Genomic DNA, 18,757 nt, shown 5'->3' with positions numbered 1-18,757 from the left:
ACATCTTGGTTGTTTCCAGAGTCTTGCTATGGTAAATAGTGCTGCAATGAATATAGGTGTAGGGAAGGGATTTTTGTATCATATTTTTGTGTTCCTAGGGTATATCCCTAGGAGTGGTATAGCTGGATCATATGGGAGCTCAATTTTCAGTTTTTGGAGGAATCTCCATATTGTTTTACATAAATGTTGGACTAAACGGCATTCCCAACAGCAATGGATAAGAGTTAGTTAGGCATTTATTTCCTATTTCTTAACTTAAGCATCTAGCAATTTTTATAATGAACATAAATACTTATGTTTGTGTGTATGTAAATGAAGAGTTTTGCAGTTGTCCTACTCTTTCCATTTATTTGTAATTTGTACCGTATTTATCTTTCATATTTCTCAAATTTCCCTAAATGTTCTTAAATTATGGAGAACATATGCTAAATATTTATAGTTTTTACTAGTTATACTAGTTTTAAATGTTTCCTAAACTAATTATAGGGATAATATTAACCTTCATTTAAAATAATATGAAGAACATTAAGTGACTTTAAAATGGCCACCATTTAAAGTTATGTGTTATTTTTGACCAAATGTTATAGTTTTATCTATTTTCCCTGCAAAACACAAATTGGATGCTGAAGTCTCAAATCTTCAGACTTTGAATTTGGGAACATTTCCATCTGTCTGAAGCACAAGATTTCAATTTTCTTTCAGAAAGTGTATTTTTAGGTAATACCTCTCATTTTGTTGAAAAATGTTTTTGGTTTGAAAAATGTTTTATACATGGTCTTTGTTTTTCAAATATAAATACTTATAGAGTTTTTATTTTTCATTTAGAATTGTGATATTATAGGGGCTTCTAATATGCATTACTGAGGTGGTAGCCATGCAGAGGATCATTAAAAAACACACATGATGTCATTTTATTCCTTGAAGGTTAATAACCTTTCTTTCTATTTTTAAAAAATATCTTTAGAACTTTATCTGTTTAATTCCTTGAGTTTTGTATTTACGTTTGTTCTCCAGCAAGCTTTAGTGTTTGTTTCTGTCAACCAGGGATCTCTTTAAACCAAGGTAAAAAGAAACCGGCATGATTTGAACAACATTATATACCAAAAGGCCTAATAAACACATACAGAACAGTATAACAGAAAAGAGAAGATCACGCATGAAATATTTCTAGATTAAGTTGTATGTGGTAGGACACAAAACTAGTCTTAGCAAATTAATAAAAAAATGAAACCATGCACCTTTTTAACTCACAGTAATATTGAATAAGAAATCAGTAACAAGAGGAAAACTACATTCATAATTACATGAAATTATACAAGTTACTGAACAACAAATACAACAAGGTAGAAATTAAAAGGAATCAAAATAGTATCTTAAAACTAAAAAAGAAAACAAATACCAGATTGTAGGTGATGAAATAATATCAGTTATAAGAGTAAACTTTATTACAATAAATACCTATATTAAGAAGTTCCTAAACAAAAAACCCAACTTTATTGCTAAGAGAACCAGAAAACATCAACATAGCCTAAAGTTGACAGAAAAATGAAAATAATAAAGACCAGAAAAATTAAATGGTAAATAAAAAATGATGAATAAATTAATATTTGGTTCTTTGATAAAAATTCAAATTGACAAAATTTTAGCTAGAGTAACTAAGAGGAAAATAAAGGGCCCTAATCACCAAAATGATAAGTGAAAATAAATATTACAATTGATACCACAAATATACAAAGGTCATAAGAGACTACTATAAACTGCAGTATGCTCAAAACTGGATATCCTAGCATAGAAAAGTTATTAGAAACATCCATCTACCAAAATAGAAACAGAAAGAAAGAAAATATCTAAGTCCAAAAATGTAATGAAGAAAATCCCAAACCAGGTAACATCACTTGGGATCTGGTAAATTTTACAATTTAGGGAACTTTCAATTCCTTTTAAACTCTTTCAAAATATCTGTAATACTCTTTTTGATTACAAAGTCAGAAAATTAGATTACCAGAAAATTATAGGCAAGTATCCCTGAGAAATTTAGATGTAAAATTTTCAATAAAATCAGAGGAAACCAAAATCAGCATCAAACTAAAAAGGTCATTCACCATGATCAAGTGGGACTTATCTCTGGGATGTCAGAATTGTTCAACATATGCAAATGAATCATATTAATAGAAAGAAAAATCATGACATCTCCACAGTTGCAGAAAAGGCAATTGACGAATTTAACATCTATTCGTGATTAAAATAAATCAACAAAGTAGGCATAACTTAATACAGGCTATACATAACAAACTCACAGCATCATTGATCAAAAACTGAAGTTTTTCTTCTTAGAATGCATGTGTCCAATCTCAACACTCTTATTTAGCATGGTATTAGAAGTCCTTGTCAGATACTAGGCAATAAAAAGAAATGCAATCCATTAGGATTAGAAAGGAGAAAATATATTTGTCTCTATTTGCATATGGCATGATTTTATATGGAGAAAATCTTAAGAATTCCAAGAAAAAATATTTTCATATAGTCAAGAATGTCAATAAATTTCAGGATATAAAATTAGCACATATATATGCATGTGTTCTATACAGTAATAGTGTGAAAATGAAGTAACAGTTAGAAAATGAAGAAAACTATCCTACTTACAATATAATAAAATAGTAGATATAAATATAATCTAGTTGACGAAAGGTCTGTATTCTGAAAACCAGAAGACATTGATTTGAAAAATGTTCATACTCAGAAAAACAAAGATGGTTTAATATATGCAAATCAATTTATGCTTTATAAGAAATTTAAAAAAGAAAGGAAAAAACAATATGATCATCTCTATATATGCCAAGAATGAATTTGACAAGACCTAACACCTGTTCATGTTAAAAGTTCTCAGAAAATATGGATTGAATGTATTTATATTAATATTGAAGAGGCCATTAGTAACAAACACTTGGCCCATTTTTAATGGACAAAACTGGAATTCTTCTCCTAAGGTCAGGGACAAGACAAAGATTTCATTTTCATTCCTACTAGTCAATATAACACTGGAAGTCCCTGCAGATAAATCAAAGGAATTCAGATTGGTAAAGAAGACAATCTGTTATATTTATGAATGTTATAGTACTGTACATAAGAAACTCTAAGGACTTCATTATAAAAATTTTAGAAGTAATGAATTTATAAAGTCAAATACTGTACATAAGAAACTCTAAGGACTTCATTATAAAAATTTTAGAAGTAATGAATTTATAAAGTCAAGTAGCAGGCTGTAAAATCAATGCAAAAATCTGTTGCATTCTTACAAGTTAACAATGATGCAGAACAGAAATTACAAAAATAAACTGTAAAAAATTATATTAAAAAGTGCCTTTTATAGAAGAAGACTGGTGGGAGGCAAATAGAGGTGTGGAGAAAAAGTGGAGAGAGGTGAACATTGGTAATGTGATTGGTGTTGGAACATTGTATACCTCAAAAGCAATCATGAAAAACTTTGTAATTTCCGGTAACTATATAAAAATAAAAACATTTCATTTATGTTTGTTAAAAATTTAAACATATAGGAATCAATTTAACTAGAGAAGTGAAATATATGTAATCAAAATTATAGATCACCTCCAAAATAAATAAAAGAAACAAAAAATTGAAATGATTTTTTTCTCATGCATTGGATAGAGCAATATTGTAAAAGTGAGCATAATCTCCAAAGTAATTTATGATGTAATGATATTTCTATGAAAATTTCCATGGACTTGTTCAAAGAAGAAAACAAATACTTTTAAATTATGCATGCAACTATAAAACTCCCAGAAGAGCCAAAGCATTTTTTTTATTTTTTGGGCCACACCCGGCGTTGCTCGGGGGTTACTCCTGGCTCTCTGCTCAGAAATATTTCCTGGTAGGCACAGGAGACCATATGGGACACCGGGATTTGAACCAACCACCTTTGGTCCTGGATCGGCTGCTTGCAAGGGAAACGCCGCTGTGCTATCTCTACGGGCCCAGAGCCAAAGCATTTTTAAGGAAAAAGATGGGATTTATTTTATTATCAGACTTGAATCTTCACTATAAAGCTACAGCAATCAAAACTTTATGGCACTGGAACAGTCTATTAGATCAATGGAACAGAATTGAGAGCATAGCAGTAAATTATTATCTATGTGTGTATCTGGTTAATATGAGTTGGGTGTATGAATGATCTGGAGCAAGGAAAGCCTCTTCAACAAATAGTTCTGGGAAAACTAGATAGACATGTAAAAAGTAAAATAAAACCTGTATCTTACACTACACACAAAAGATAATCCAAAATCTACTAAAAACATTAATATCAACCACGTTTCTATAAATTACATTGAGGAAAACATAGACAAAACTCTCGAAGATCTTGACCTCAGGAATCTTCAGTAATACAACCTCATACCAAAGAGCTAATATACAAGTTATATTATAAAGCTTTCTCAGAGGTAAACAACATGAATAATTAACCTTATTGAAAAGGGTACAGGACATAAACAATTTCTCAAAGAAGAAATAAAAACAGTCAACAGACACATGAAAAGTGATTATCATAATTTATTATTAAACAAATGGTAATGAGATATACTGTCACAACAGCAAGACTGGCTGATATCAAAACGTTAGACTTGTAATCAAAATTATAGATCACCTTCAAATTAAATAAAAAACAGAGTCAGGCAGGAGGAGGTTTGGCAGGCCCACGCCATGCCGGAGGCCTGCTTGGCCAGGCCTAGGGGGGGTGCGGGATTTGGGTAACCCCAGCACCCCTCTGCCGCCTTGCTCCAGATCTCCAGGGCTTCCCCGGGCCACACCCCTGGGCAAGCCGGTGAGTTGGGTCCCTTGGTGGAGCTTGAAGGACCCTAGGCCTTCCCCCACTATCCATGCGGCTCCTTAGGGAGGGTCTGGGTGGGGCTCTGAACTTCTGTTCTCCCAGCTTCTTGAAGGATCTCTCCTTCCTGGGAGCCGGGAGTCAGGCAGGAGGAGGTTTGGCAGGCCCACGCCATGCCGGAGGCCTGCTTGGCCAGGCCTAGGGGGGGTGCGGGATTTGGGTAACCCCAGCACCCCTCTGCCGCCTTGCTCCAGATCTCCAGGGCTTCCCCGGGCCACACCCCTGGGCAAGCCGGTGAGTTGGGTCCCTTGGTGGAGCTTGAAGGACCCTAGGCCTTCCCCCACTATCCATGCGGCTCCTTAGGGAGGGTCTGGGTGGGGCTCTGAACTTCTGTTCTCCCAGCTTCTTGAAGGATCTCTCCTTCCTGGGAGCCGGGAGTCAGGCAGGAGGAGGTTTGGCAGGCCCACGCCATGCCGGAGGCCTGCCTGGCCAGGCCTAGGGGGGGTGCGGGATTTGGGTAACCCCAGCACCCCTCTGCCGCCTTGCTCCAGATCTCCAGGGCTTCCCCGGGCCACACCCCTGGGCAAGCCGGTGAGTTGGGTCCCTTGGTGGAGCTTGAAGGACCCTAGGCCTTCCCCCACTATCCATGCGGCTCCTTAGGGAGGGTCTGGGTGGGGCTCTGAACTTCTGTTCTCCCAGCTTCTTGAAGGATCTCTCCTTCCTGGGAGCCGGGAGTCAGGCAGGAGGAGGTTTGGCAGGCCCACGCCATGCCGGAGGCCTGCTTGGCCAGGCCTAGGGGGGGTGCGGGATGTGGGTAACCCCAGCACCCCTCTGCCGCCTTGCTCCAGATCTCCAGGGCTTCCCCGGGCCACACCCCTGGGCAAGCCGGTGAGTTGGGTCCCTTGGTGGAGCTTGAAGGACCCTAGGCCTTCCCCCACTATCCATGCGGCTCCTTAGGGAGGGTCTGGGTGGGGCTCTGAACTTCTGTTCTCCCATCTTCTTGAAGGATCTCTCCTTCCTGGGAGCCGGGAGTCAGGCAGGAGGAGGTTTGGCAGGCCCACGCCATGCCGGTGGCCTGCTTGGCCAGGCCTAGGGGGGGTGCGGGATTTGGGTAACCCCAGCACCCCTCTGCCGCCTTGCTCCAGATCTCCAGGGCTTCCCCGGGCCACACCCCTGGGCAAGCCGGTGAGTTGGGTCCCTTGGTGGAGTTTGAAGGACCCTAGGCCTTCCCCCACTATCCATGCGGCTCCTTAGGGAGGGTCTGGGTGGGGCTCTGAACTTCTGTTCTCCCAGCTTCTTGAAGGATCTCTCCTTCCTGGGAGCCGGGAGTCAGGCAGGAGGAGGTTTGGCAGGCCCACGCCATGCCGGAGGCCTGCTTGGCCAGGCCTAGGGGGGGTGCGGGATTTGGGTAACCCCAGCACCCCTCTGCCGCCTTGCTCCAGATCTCCAGGGCTTCCCCGGGCCACACCCCTGGGCAAGCCGGTGAGTTGGGTCCCTTGGTGGAGCTTGAAGGACCCTAGGCCTTCCCCCACTATCCATGCGGCTCCTTAGGGAGGGTCTGGGTGGGGCTCTGAACTTCTGTTCTCCCAGCTTCTTGAAGGATCTCTCCTTCCTGGGAGCCGGGAGTCAGGCAGGAGGAGGTTTGGCAGGCCCACGCCATGCCGGAGGCCTGCTTGGCCAGGCCTAGGGGGGGTGCGGGATTTGGGTAACCCCAGCACCCCTCTGCCGCCTTGCTCCAGATCTCCAGGGCTTCCCCGGGCCACACCCCTGGGCAAGCCGGTGAGTTGGGTCCCTTGGTGGAGCTTGAAGGACCCTAGGCCTTCCCCCACTATCCATGCGGCTCCTTAGGGAGGGTCTGGGTGGGGCTCTGAACTTCTGTTCTCCCAGCTTCTTGAAGGATCTCTCCTTCCTGGGAGCCGGGAGTCAGGCAGGAGGAGGTTTGGCAGGCCCACGCCATGCCGGTGGCCTGCTTGGCCAGGCCTAGGGGGGGTGCGGGATTTGGGTAACCCCAGCACCCCTCTGCCGCCTTGCTCCAGATCTCCAGGGCTTCCCCGGGCCACACCCCTGGGCAAGCCGGTGAGTTGGGTCCCTTGGTGGAGCTTGAAGGACCCTAGGCCTTCCCCCACTATCCATGCGGCTCCTTAGGGAGGGTCTGGGTGGGGCTCTGAACTTCTGTTCTCCCAGCTTCTTGAAGGATCTCTCCTTCCTGGGAGCCGGGAGTCAGGCAGGAGGAGGTTTGGCAGGCCCACGCCATGCCGGTGGCCTGCTTGGCCAGGCCTAGGGGGGGTGCGGGATTTGGGTAACCCCAGCACCCCTCTGCCGCCTTGCTCCAGATCTCCAGGGCTTCCCCGGGCCACACCCCTGGGCAAGCCGGTGAGTTGGGTCCCTTGGTGGAGCTTGAAGTCCCTAGGCCTTCCCCCACTATCCATGCGGCTCCTTAGGGAGGGTCTGGGTGGGGCTCTGAACTTCTGTTCTCCCAGCTTCTTGAAGGATCTCTCCTTCCTGGGAGCCGGGAGTCAGGCAGGAGGAGGTTTGGCAGGCCCACGCCATGCCGGAGGCCTGCTTGGCCAGGCCTAGGGGGGGTGCGGGATTTGGGTAACCCCAGCACCCCTCTGCCGCCTTGCTCCAGATCTCCAGGGCTTCCCCGGGCCACACCCCTGGGCAAGCCGGTGAGTTGGGTCCCTTGGTGGAGCTTGAAGGACCCTAGGCCTTCCCCCACTATCCATGCGGCTCCTTAGGGAGGGTCTGGGTGGGGCTCTGAACTTCTGTTCTCCCAGCTTCTTGAAGGATCTCTCCTTCCTGGGAGCCGGGAGTCAGGCAGGAGGAGGTTTGGCAGGCCCACGCCATGCCGGAGGCCTGCTTGGCCAGGCCTAGGGGGGGTGCGGGATTTGGGTAACCCCAGCACCCCTCTGCCGCCTTGCTCCAGATCTCCAGGGCTTCCCCGGGCCACACCCCTGGGCAAGCCGGTGAGTTGGGTCCCTTGGTGGAGCTTGAAGGACCCTAGGCCTTCCCCCACTATCCATGCGGCTCCTTAGGGAGGGTCTGGGTGGGGCTCTGAACTTCTGTTCTCCCAGCTTCTTGAAGGATCTCTCCTTCCTGGGAGCCGGGAGTCAGGCAGGAGGAGGTTTGGCAGGCCCACGCCATGCCGGAGGCCTGCTTGGCCAGGCCTAGGGGGGGTGCGGGATGTGGGTAACCCCAGCACCCCTCTGCCGCCTTGCTCCAGATCTCCAGGGCTTCCCCGGGCCACACCCCTGGGCAAGCCGGTGAGTTGGGTCCCTTGGTGGAGCTTGAAGGACCCTAGGCCTTCCCCCACTATCCATGCGGCTCCTTAGGGAGGGTCTGGGTGGGGCTCTGAACTTCTGTTCTCCCAGCTTCTTGAAGGATCTCTCCTTCCTGGGAGCCGGGAGTCAGGCAGGAGGAGGTTTGGCAGGCCCACGCCATGCCGGAGGCCTGCTTGGCCAGGCCTAGGGGGGGTGCGGGATTTGGGTAACCCCAGCACCCCTCTGCCGCCTTGCTCCAGATCTCCAGGGCTTCCCCGGGCCACACCCCTGGGCAAGCCGGTGAGTTGGGTCCCTTGGTGGAGCTTGAAGGACCCTAGGCCTTCCCCCACTATCCATGCGGCTCCTTAGGGAGGGTCTGGGTGGGGCTCTGAACTTCTGTTCTCCCAGCTTCTTGAAGGATCTCTCCTTCCTGGGAGCCGGGAGTCAGGCAGGAGGAGGTTTGGCTGGCACTGGTAATCTCTGTCCAGTCTACATTTTCAAAATCGCGTGGGGGCTATTGCCCCCGCGCGCACAAGAAACATTAATAGTACTCTCACAAGAAACATTACTAGTACTCACTATCATTGAATTATGTTTTTATGTATGCAGAATGTCCATTTTGTACTCTGCCCTTTTGCATACCCCTTCATAAGTTCATATTTCTCTTTAACTTCTTTAACTCCTATCATCATTACTCCTTTTTTACCCTTTCTAACTTAAGTACTCTTGAGTCCTAATTCACAGACCAAAGTGGTGCCCTAGAGTTAACACCCACACAACTATTTTAAAAGGCATAAAAAGGACACATATCTTTTCAACATTTTATGCGTGTTTTCTTTGACGGCTATAACTTTTGCTAAATACTTTCTTATACAGTGATGATCCCCCCCCATTTTTTTTTATCTTCTCTTTGTGAACTACTCAATATGGAATTTGGTGTGAAAGAATCCCTCAGTTTAATACTTATGTTTGAACCAAGTCATGGGTCTTGTTGGAAATGTTCTTATGCCCCCATATATCTGATAGCACCACGTGGCTTTATATCTTGTTTGCGTAGGCACACTGACATGGGAAAATACTATACATACCAATAAGTTCTTATCTAATAGAAAGGGGAACACACAAATCTTGTAGTACAATGAGACCTTACACCCTGAACATTGACATAAAGACCTGGCACAGGCCTCAGAAGAATGGACATTCTCCATTTACCCCTTGATCTACAGAAGACATTTACAAAACATCCAAGGTTGTATATAACATCACCCGGAGGCATTCCTGTACCAGGGACGACCCTACAGCTGCTCTGACATCGATCTACTCAAAAGAGACATCCCTTAGCACTGAGAAGACAACAAGAACAATGACCTGTTTACTGGACAGGGCTTGCTGTATTGCCCATTTATGGTGAGGTTTGTCTATAACATCACCTGGAAGCAATCCTCTACCACGGAAGACCCTACCACTGCTCAGACATCGTCCTGCTCAAAAGAGACTTCCTTTAACACTGAGAAGACTTAACAACAACAACAACCTGCTTATAGGACAGGGCTTCCTGCATTCCCCTTTCATGGTGAAGTGAAACGAGAAGGCACTCCTCATCATGACTTCAATGTAGGACATGCAGATTCCAGAATCTTTAATACAGAAACATGAGACCAACAACAGAGACTCTGTGATAAGTGTGTTGGCGCTACGGACAATGTCTTGGAGCGAACGATAACTTTCCTGAGGCCTAGAGCTGGTCTTATGCCAGGAAACTTCAGGGGTAGGATCTCTTTGTATTTAGGCCAAGGCTATTCCTTTCCATGCCTCTCATATTTTGGTGGGCCTATGCAAACAACAATTGCCACTCTAACACCGTTTTTACTGTGCTCCTTTGACTCTAATCCTTAAAACACACCCACTTAAAATTTGAGGTTAACTTAAGCTAATATGCATGTACATGGAAATGTAAAAAACACTATGCCTCTAATGTTTAAGGAGTTACGTAAGCTTGATGGCTTTAGATTGCCTTGTGTGCTGTTAAGAAATATTATAATGTGCTACAATCTGGGGACTTGAGGGAAAAAGTAATTGCACATGGATTCTGTTTTATTTATCTTAACTTTTTTTGGTGAAAATTCAAAGTTAAGATATCAGCAAGGGGACTTCTTCTGATAATTATGTTATGGGTGATTGTCCTTCCACTGTAACTTTACCTTATCCTCTTTCTTTGCATCTTTTGTTCTCATAATTCATAATAAAAAATTATAAAAAAAAAAAAAAAAAAAAAAAAAAAAAAAAAAAAAAAAAAAAAAAAAATAAAAAACAAAGACATTGAAATAATTTTTGCTCATGGTTTGAATGGAGCAATATCATAAAAATGAGCAAAATTTCCAAATATTACAGATTTAATTTACAGATGCAGTGCCACTTCAATTAAATTTTTCATGGAGTTATTCAAGAAAATAAGCCAAATACTTCTAAATTGTCTAAATTATAACTGCTAAATTATGACATAGTTTTCCTAGAACTACATATGTGAAGGTTTATCACTGGGCTCTCAATTCTGTCCGATTGATCTGCTAGTCTTTTCCAGTGCCATAAAGTTTTTTTTTTTTTTTTTTTGGTTTTTGGGCCACACCTGTTTGACGCTCAGGAGTTACTCCTGGCTATGTGCTCAGAAATCGCCCCTGGCTTGGGGGGACCATATGGGATGCCGGGGGATCGAACCGTGGTCCTTCCATGGCTAGCGCTTGCAAGGCAGACACCTTACCTCCAGCGCCACCTACCCGGCCCCTGCCATAAAGTTTTGATTGCTGTAGCTTTATACTGAAGAATCAAGTCTGGGAGACAATGCAGGAGAGATAGTAAAATAAATTTTTAAACTAAAAGATTTGGGCTACTTATAATCACTGCCAGATAGCCTCCAAATAAACAAACCAACCAACCCCAAAAGGTCTGCTAACAGTGTTGGCAGAAAAGTGGCAAAAAGGAAATCATTCGCTGCTGGAAGGAGTGTTGATTGGTTTGTTGTCTTTAGAAACTAATTTGGAGCATTCTCAAAAAATTAAGAATAGAGGAGAGAAGAGAAAGTACAGAGGATAAGGTGCTTGTCTCTCCTGCAGCTGACTTTGGTTTGATTTATGGCATCACATATGGTTCCCTAATAACTGCCAGGAGTGGTCTCTGAGCACAGAGCCAAGTATACACCCTGAGTACAGCTGGGATTGGCCCCAAACCAAAATATAATAATGAAAAAGAACTAAGACTAGAGCTTCTATATGACCCTCCGATCACACTCCTATACATCTATCCTGAGAAAATAAGAACAATAATCCAAAATAACATAATACACCTATGCTGATTGCAGCATTATTTACAGTGGCAAGCTCTGGAAACAACCCAATTTCCAAAAATGGTGAGTTTATAAAGAAACTGTAGCATGGATACACAACGGAATACTACTCAGCTCTAGGAAAAGATGAAATATTGCAGTTTGCTGCAATTTTGACAGAATTGGATGGTGTCAGGCTAAACAAAGTGAGTCACTAAGAAAAAGAAACCTCAGATAATCTCACCCATATACAATATAAAGAAAATCAGTAAGAGCTTAGGCAATCCCTAGCCTAGGACAATTGAATATATTTTTCATGAAAAGTCCAATTGTTGGCACCAGAGCAATAACAGCGTGTGTAGGGGACTTGCTTGCACACATCTGACCCAGGTTCTATCCTCAGCATCCCTTGAGACCACCAGGGATTATTATTGAGTATGGAGCCAGGAATAACTCCAGATCACTGTGGGGTGTGGCCCCCAAACAAAATTAAAACAAAACAAAGCAAAAAAGAAAAGTTAAACGGACTTTTATATAAGTAAAATAAACAAACAAAAACATGACAAATTCTAAAATTCACAAAAAGACCGTAATATCCCAAGTAATCCTCAGATAGGAAAAAGCAAGGACATTACATTTTTGAGGATTACTTTACTTAATAATATATACATGCATATATTATGAGGGCCAGAGCAATAATTTAGTGGATAGGGCACTTGCCTTGCACAAAGCCAACCTGGGTTTGTTCCCTGGCATTCCATATGTTCCCTCAAACCCTGTTAAGAGTAATCCTTGATCTTAGAGCCATGAAAAAGCCATGGACATTTCTGGGTGTGGCCCCCAAATAAAAGAGAATAAAAACAGATGAATTGAACAAAATTAAGAGTTCAAAATTAACCTTGTCAACTAATACTTTACAAGAGATTGAGCATATAGATTATCGATTCTGGCACTAAAAGTACTTTATTAATTTATTTAATTTATCAATTAAAAGCAGGGGAAAGAAAAATGACTGTGTTTTAGAGATTTAATTATATTAGGAAAAGATAAGGGATAGAGGGACAAAAAGACAATGGGAGAAAGGGAGAATGTATGGCCAAAGGTGCTAAGTTCAATGTAAAATTGATTTATTTAATAATTTCCTTATTTAAACACTGTGATTACAAACATGTTTATAGTTCGGTTTCAGTCATAGGAAGAACAGCCCCCTTTACCAGTGCAACATCCCACCACCAATCTCACCCCCAACTAACCTCCTCCCCACCCCCTGCCTACTTCTAATTCTCTTATTAACATTGTCATGATAGTTGTTAGTGTAGTTATTTCTCTAACTACACTAAACCACTCTTTGTGGTAAGTTTCATATCGTGAGCCAATTCTTCCAGCCCTCATATCTATTGTCTCTGGGGATTATTACAATAATGTCTTTTATTTTTTTAAAACTCATAGATGAGTAGAGCTATTCTTCTTATCTCAATACAATATTTTTACAAGTCTTTCAGTTATATTTAAGGTACATAGTGACAGTGAATTAGGGCAGTTCCCACCACCAGTGCTGAGCTCCCTTCACCCCTGTTCCCAGCATACATCCCATACCTCCCCTCTTTACCCCATGGAATGATAGTGTAATAGTTCCCCTTTGTATATAACTTGTTGTAGATCTTGATTCTGTTGTTGTTGACTTTCAGTTTGGTATTTAGGCCTGATCATTTTTTATTTCCACTCAATGTTCATGTGACTGTTTGCTTCTGGTACCATCCATTTCCCACCCCACTCAATTTATGCAGCAGAACAAGATGGTTCAAGTTCTGTGGTTCTGTTGGGAAAAATAAAAATAAAAAAAGCTGGGAGGAGTCAGTTTAGGAGCTTTAAATATAAATTTAAAAGAAGAATGGGGTAGAAGAAGCAATGACAAAATACACAACAGCCACAATAAACAACTAATAAACAATAACAAAAAAAGTAAAATAAAAGGAAGGTGGGATGGTGTGGTGAGTTTGTGCTTTATTTTTTTATTTACATAAACAAAGCAAGTATTGGGTAAATTAAAAAGGAAATTCCCTTGGCCTAAGAGATACAGGGTTTCTCCACCCTTGAAACATACTGTCATAGGAAGGCTCCAGGCTCCAGACATGCTCATTATCAACTCCAAGGTCTTTTTCTTTTTTTTTTTAATTTTCATTTCGATCATATTGGCTTACATATCTTTCACAGTAGTATTTTGGGTACATATTAACATTGAATCAGGGGAACACCCATCACCAAATTTGTCCTCCCCATCCCCGTTCCCTTCCTGCAACCATATCCCCCACCATCACCCCCTGAGCTGCTAGAGTAGATGGTCCCCTCTTTTTCTAGCTTACTATTAGTGATCATATATCTGTTTGGTCCTGGTACCCTCCCTTGTTTCCCCCTCTATTTGAGAGTTGGAGCTTGATAATACGAGTTATGTGGTTTTGTTTGAAAAAAAGAAAAACAATAGAATGAAGTAAAAAATAAGAAAAAATAAAAATAAATAAAAAATAAAATAAGCTGAAAATGGCAGAGTTCTTCTACAGGCTTTCAACCTCAGTTTGAGCAAGGACATGAAAAAGGTAATTGAAACACCCCATTAATACAGAAAGAAATATCAAATTAAATATCCAGTGAGCACTACAGCAATAAAGATAAGCACAACAATAGTCTCGGTTCTGAAATCAAACCATGCCGGAGTACAAAAATAAAGAGAAAGAGAAAGTAAAATAAAATAAAATTGGAGACATCTACTTCAATATCTACACCAAAATAAAGACGTCAATATAAATCGATCAATCAATAAATTTATATGTGGAAAAATGATTATTTTGTGCTTTCTTTTTCCTTTTTCTCCCTGAATAGACACAGTAATTATTGGGGATATTATAGAGGGAATTGCCTTGACCTAGGAGATACAGGGTTTCTCCACCCCTGAAGTATACTGTCATGGGATTAACTATAGACTCCTTACATGATTATTTACTCTCCCCTCGGTGCTTTTTTGGTGTATAGAAAACTTCTGCTTCATCATGGATGGTGAAATTGGACCTATGTATCTAGAGATCTTGGTGCCTGTACAGCTCAAGGAATGGAGCTTGTGATGAAGTCTTTATGTTTCTAGCAGTTTTGCTTCTTCGGTGTAGTTTTAATCCATCTTCTGTAGTTGGTGGTCTTGGTCATTACATTGCTCCTATGATGGAGCCTGGGATAGAGTCCTTCATTATGCTTCCGGAAGACCCGTTCAGTTGCGATTGTCTCAGCCAGACCTCTGGAATTGGAGATATTGTTTGTTGAATAGAATGTAGACCAAAAGCTAGGCTAGTGCTTTTTGTTGTTGTTGTTGTTGTTGTTGTTGTTGGTCCCGGGATGCATACTGTCCAGTCCTGGTTGTAACAACCAGTCATCTGTATATAACGATCTTGGCTTTTGCACAGATCAAAGGGTGACATGTCTTCTGATTTTGTCTTATTGTTGGCTGGTGAGGAAAAACAACTTGCTCTTGGATCAAGTTGTTCCCATTTCTTTGTTGTCAGGTTATCAATTTAGAACTGGCCCATGATGATGTCAGAGCAGCATTATAGATGCCCTGGAAGGGATTTGGTTCCTGGAGCTGTTGTGGAGAACTCTGTCGTTTCTATGTCTGGAATCCAGGAGTCAGGGCTGGAAGGTCAGTGCTTAATAACCTGTGGTCTAAATTGGTTCCACATAACATACGTTCAGGGTGGAAGATGCCCCTGTGTAATAAAAAAGTATAAGTTCTCATCCCTAGTAGATAAGAGCTTGTTTTTACACGTCAAATTTCCCCTTTTATTAATATGCCTTTGCAGGAAGAAGTGGTGTTACATTATACTGCTGGTGTATTTGGTGATGGAGAGAGAAGAAAACAGACACAGGACAAAAGCTAAAAATATATATGCTCACACATATCTAAAGAAAAAATTTCTTAAAGAAAAAGAATAAATAAAAGATGTAATTAAAGGAATAAAGTGGGACCGGGAGAGATAGCATGGAGGCAAGGCACCTGTCCTTCCTGCAGAAGGACGGTGGCTGAAATCCCAGCATCTCAAATGGTCCCCCCGTGCCCACTAGGGGCGATCTCCGAGCATAGAGCCAGGTGCATCTAGGTGTGACCCAAAAGAAACAATAAGAAATCAAATCAAAAAATAAAAACTAAACAAAGAAAAAGAAAACAAAACAAAACAAAAAAACAACAATGATCAAGTACAAAAAAAAAACAAAAATAAAAGCAAAGAAAAAGGGATAAAATGATACAGGAGATTACATTTGGGGAAAAATGGGATAAGAGGTAGTGTTATATAGGTCTATACTTATGATGAAAGTATAGGCTACCCCTTTGTCTTTTGAGATTTCTTTGTGGGGTGTGGGATCCAGGCAGGGAGGTCTTGCGTAGAGTTCTTGCAGTGGGGGTTTTGGAACTAGGTCCTGTATCAAGCCACAGTCCACATTATGGAGAGGTGATTAGGAGGGCCACACTGCATGAGTCAGTCGGGGTGTTGGTTGTATTTTCTTGCCGGTAACAAGGTGTGAGTTTGAGTGAGGTCTCCACTTGGGTACTGGGTACTGGATCATTGGGGTAAGAGGTCGCTCTTGATGCCTAATGGATTAAGAACTGAGGATGAAAAGTTATAATGTGGTGGGTATATCAGGGATGGGATTGAGGGGTGAAGGGATAGTCAGATTTCTGAAGGGGGAGAGGGAATAGGGAGGGATTATATAGGGTATAAATATGGGTTGTTTGTGGTTTAGATTTGTCTCTTAAGGAGGATTCCTATCTCTATGTGTTACTGCCCACATATAAACATATAGAAGTTAGCTTAGGTATATATTAATGTAGAGAGGTGGGGAGGGTAAGAGATGCACAGAGAAGAGAAAGATAGGTAAGTAAAGTACTTGTAAGGAAAAGAAACTAATAGATCACCTTTTGGGTATGTATAGGATTCATGTCTCGAGTACTAACCCTTATGTTAGTGAGGTCTATCGATATAGGTGTTTACCCTTTGAAGTATTGTCCGGAGCACCCTATATTTCAGCTTTCCTTTCCTATAGAGGAGGTAACCGTGTGGTTTTTGTTTGACATGGATTGAATTGATGATAATGAGAAGGAGAAGGCAGAAGAAGAGGGAGACAAGAAGAGAGAAAAGGAAAAACAAAACAAAACAAACCAACAATCAAACAACAATAACAACAAAAATATGAAGTAATGAGAAAGGAGGGTAACAGAGCAAGGGCATGTTAGTTTGCTTGGACGTGTTCGATGTTTAGGCCCTATAGTATAAATCTGTAGGTCATGGTTGTTACTTCGGTGATCTGGCTCTTCATGTGTTCAGGTCCTAGAAGAAGGCACAATCTTTAGGTAAATGATATGTTAAAGAGTTTTATCCAAACATTTTCATGATGCAAGCAGAGTATGGTGCCTCGTGTGACTGAGCACCAAGGTTCCACTGTAGGATGTTCACCCTTTGTATCCAGGAGCCCTTATGAAAAGAAAAACTGAGAGGTTATTTTATATGTGGTAAGGTTAAGGCATTCAAACATAATTTCTGAAATGTTTCCATTGGAGTCAATAAGTTCTTGTCATAATCTTTACTTGTAATCCTGTATGAGATCCCTAGTAAATTATTATGGGCCTTTGCAGTAAAATACTAATTACATACCTGTTCTCTCTATGCTACTGTTTCTGTTGTTGCTAGTTTCTTTATGATATAATGTGTAGTTGGACTTTGTGTTGTTTCTCTTCCCTTTGTTTTGGGCTCTACTCCCCAGTATATGGTCATTATTACAGTGTTTGAGGTTTCTATCCTGTTACACCCTGTTATTTAATCGCCAAGTACTGGTTGTATATCTGGTGTATATTCTAGGTACCTCAGAATAGTGCTATCATTCTGTGTTTATCTTTCATCTTCTGGCTTACTTCATTTAACATAATATTTTCTAGGTCCATCCATGTTGCTGCAAAGTCTATGATTGTATGATTTCTAACCACCATATAGTATTCCATTGTGTATGTATACCACATCTTGATGATCCACTCATCAGTTGTTGGACATAGAGGTTGGTTCCAAGACTTGGCTATTATACTGAGTGCTGCGATAAATAGTGGGGTGCACACATACTTTGAGATGAATATTCTTCCGTTTTGGGGGTAGATGGGAGAGCAATTGCTGGATCAAATGGCAGCTCAATTTTGAGTTCCTTGAGCACTCTCCAGACCATTTTCCGTAGGGGTTGGACTAGGGGGCATTCCCACCAGCAGTGGATGCGAGTTCCTTTCATACCACATCCTCGCCAATGAAGATTGTTCCCATTATTTTTGATGTGGACATCTTCACTGGTGTAAGGTGGTATCTCATTGTTTTCTTGATTTGGATTTCCCTTATGATGAGTGAAGGTGTGCATGTTTTCATGTGTTTGTTGGCCATCTTTCGGTCTTCCTCAGAGAAGTGTCTATTCATTTCATCTCCCCATTTTTCTATGGCTTTATTTGGTTTTGGGGGACTTAGCTTTCTGCGTGCTTTTTATATTCTGGTTATCAGCCAGATATCTGACATGTTGAGTGCAAAAATTTTTTCCCATTCAGTTAACTGTCTTCTTGTTTTAAGTTGAAACTCCAAGGTCTTTTTATGGTGCCAGGAAATGTTCTTCTCTGTGAGGCTGACAAAATCAGTCCTCTGTAATTAGAGATCTTGGTATTTGCACAGATTAGGGGATGAAGTATAGGACAGTCTTTCTTTGTGGTTCTAGAAGTTCTGCTCCATCATGGTTGTTGTAGTCAGTCTTCTGTAATTAGTGATCTTGGTTTTTGCACATATTAAAGGACGGATCCTAAGATACAGTCTTTCCTTAAGGTTCCAGAAGTTCTGCTCAGTCATAGTTGTCAAAGTCAGGCCTTTGGAATTAGAGATCTTGTTTTTTGTTCAAATCCTAGGCTGAAGCCTAGGCTAGAGTATTTCTTGGTGGACCTAGGAAAAGTTCTGTCCAGTTGCGATCGTCAAAGTTAGTATTCTATAACTAGTGATCTTGGATTTTGCACATATTAAAGACCGAGTGTCTTCTGATTTCATCTTACCATTAGGTGAGTAGGGCAACCTGCTTTTAGATCAAGCTGTTACTGTTTTCTCGTCATCAGAATGTAATACCAACCTGGTGCAAGTTGGTGTCAGAGTGGTATTAGGAGCTCCCCTGATGAAGTTTGGTTCCTGATGCTATTTCAGGGTACTGTAATAGTTCTAAGGGTTGGGATCTAAGGTTTGGGATTTGACAGTAGGTGTTTGATCACATGGAGTCTAAGTCGAGTACCCATGACAC

Source organism: Suncus etruscus, chromosome X (assembly GCF_024139225.1).
Source record: "Suncus etruscus isolate mSunEtr1 chromosome X, mSunEtr1.pri.cur, whole genome shotgun sequence".
Classification (NCBI taxonomy): Eukaryota; Metazoa; Chordata; class Mammalia; order Eulipotyphla; family Soricidae; genus Suncus; species Suncus etruscus.
Note: the sequence above shows the minus strand (reverse complement) of the source record.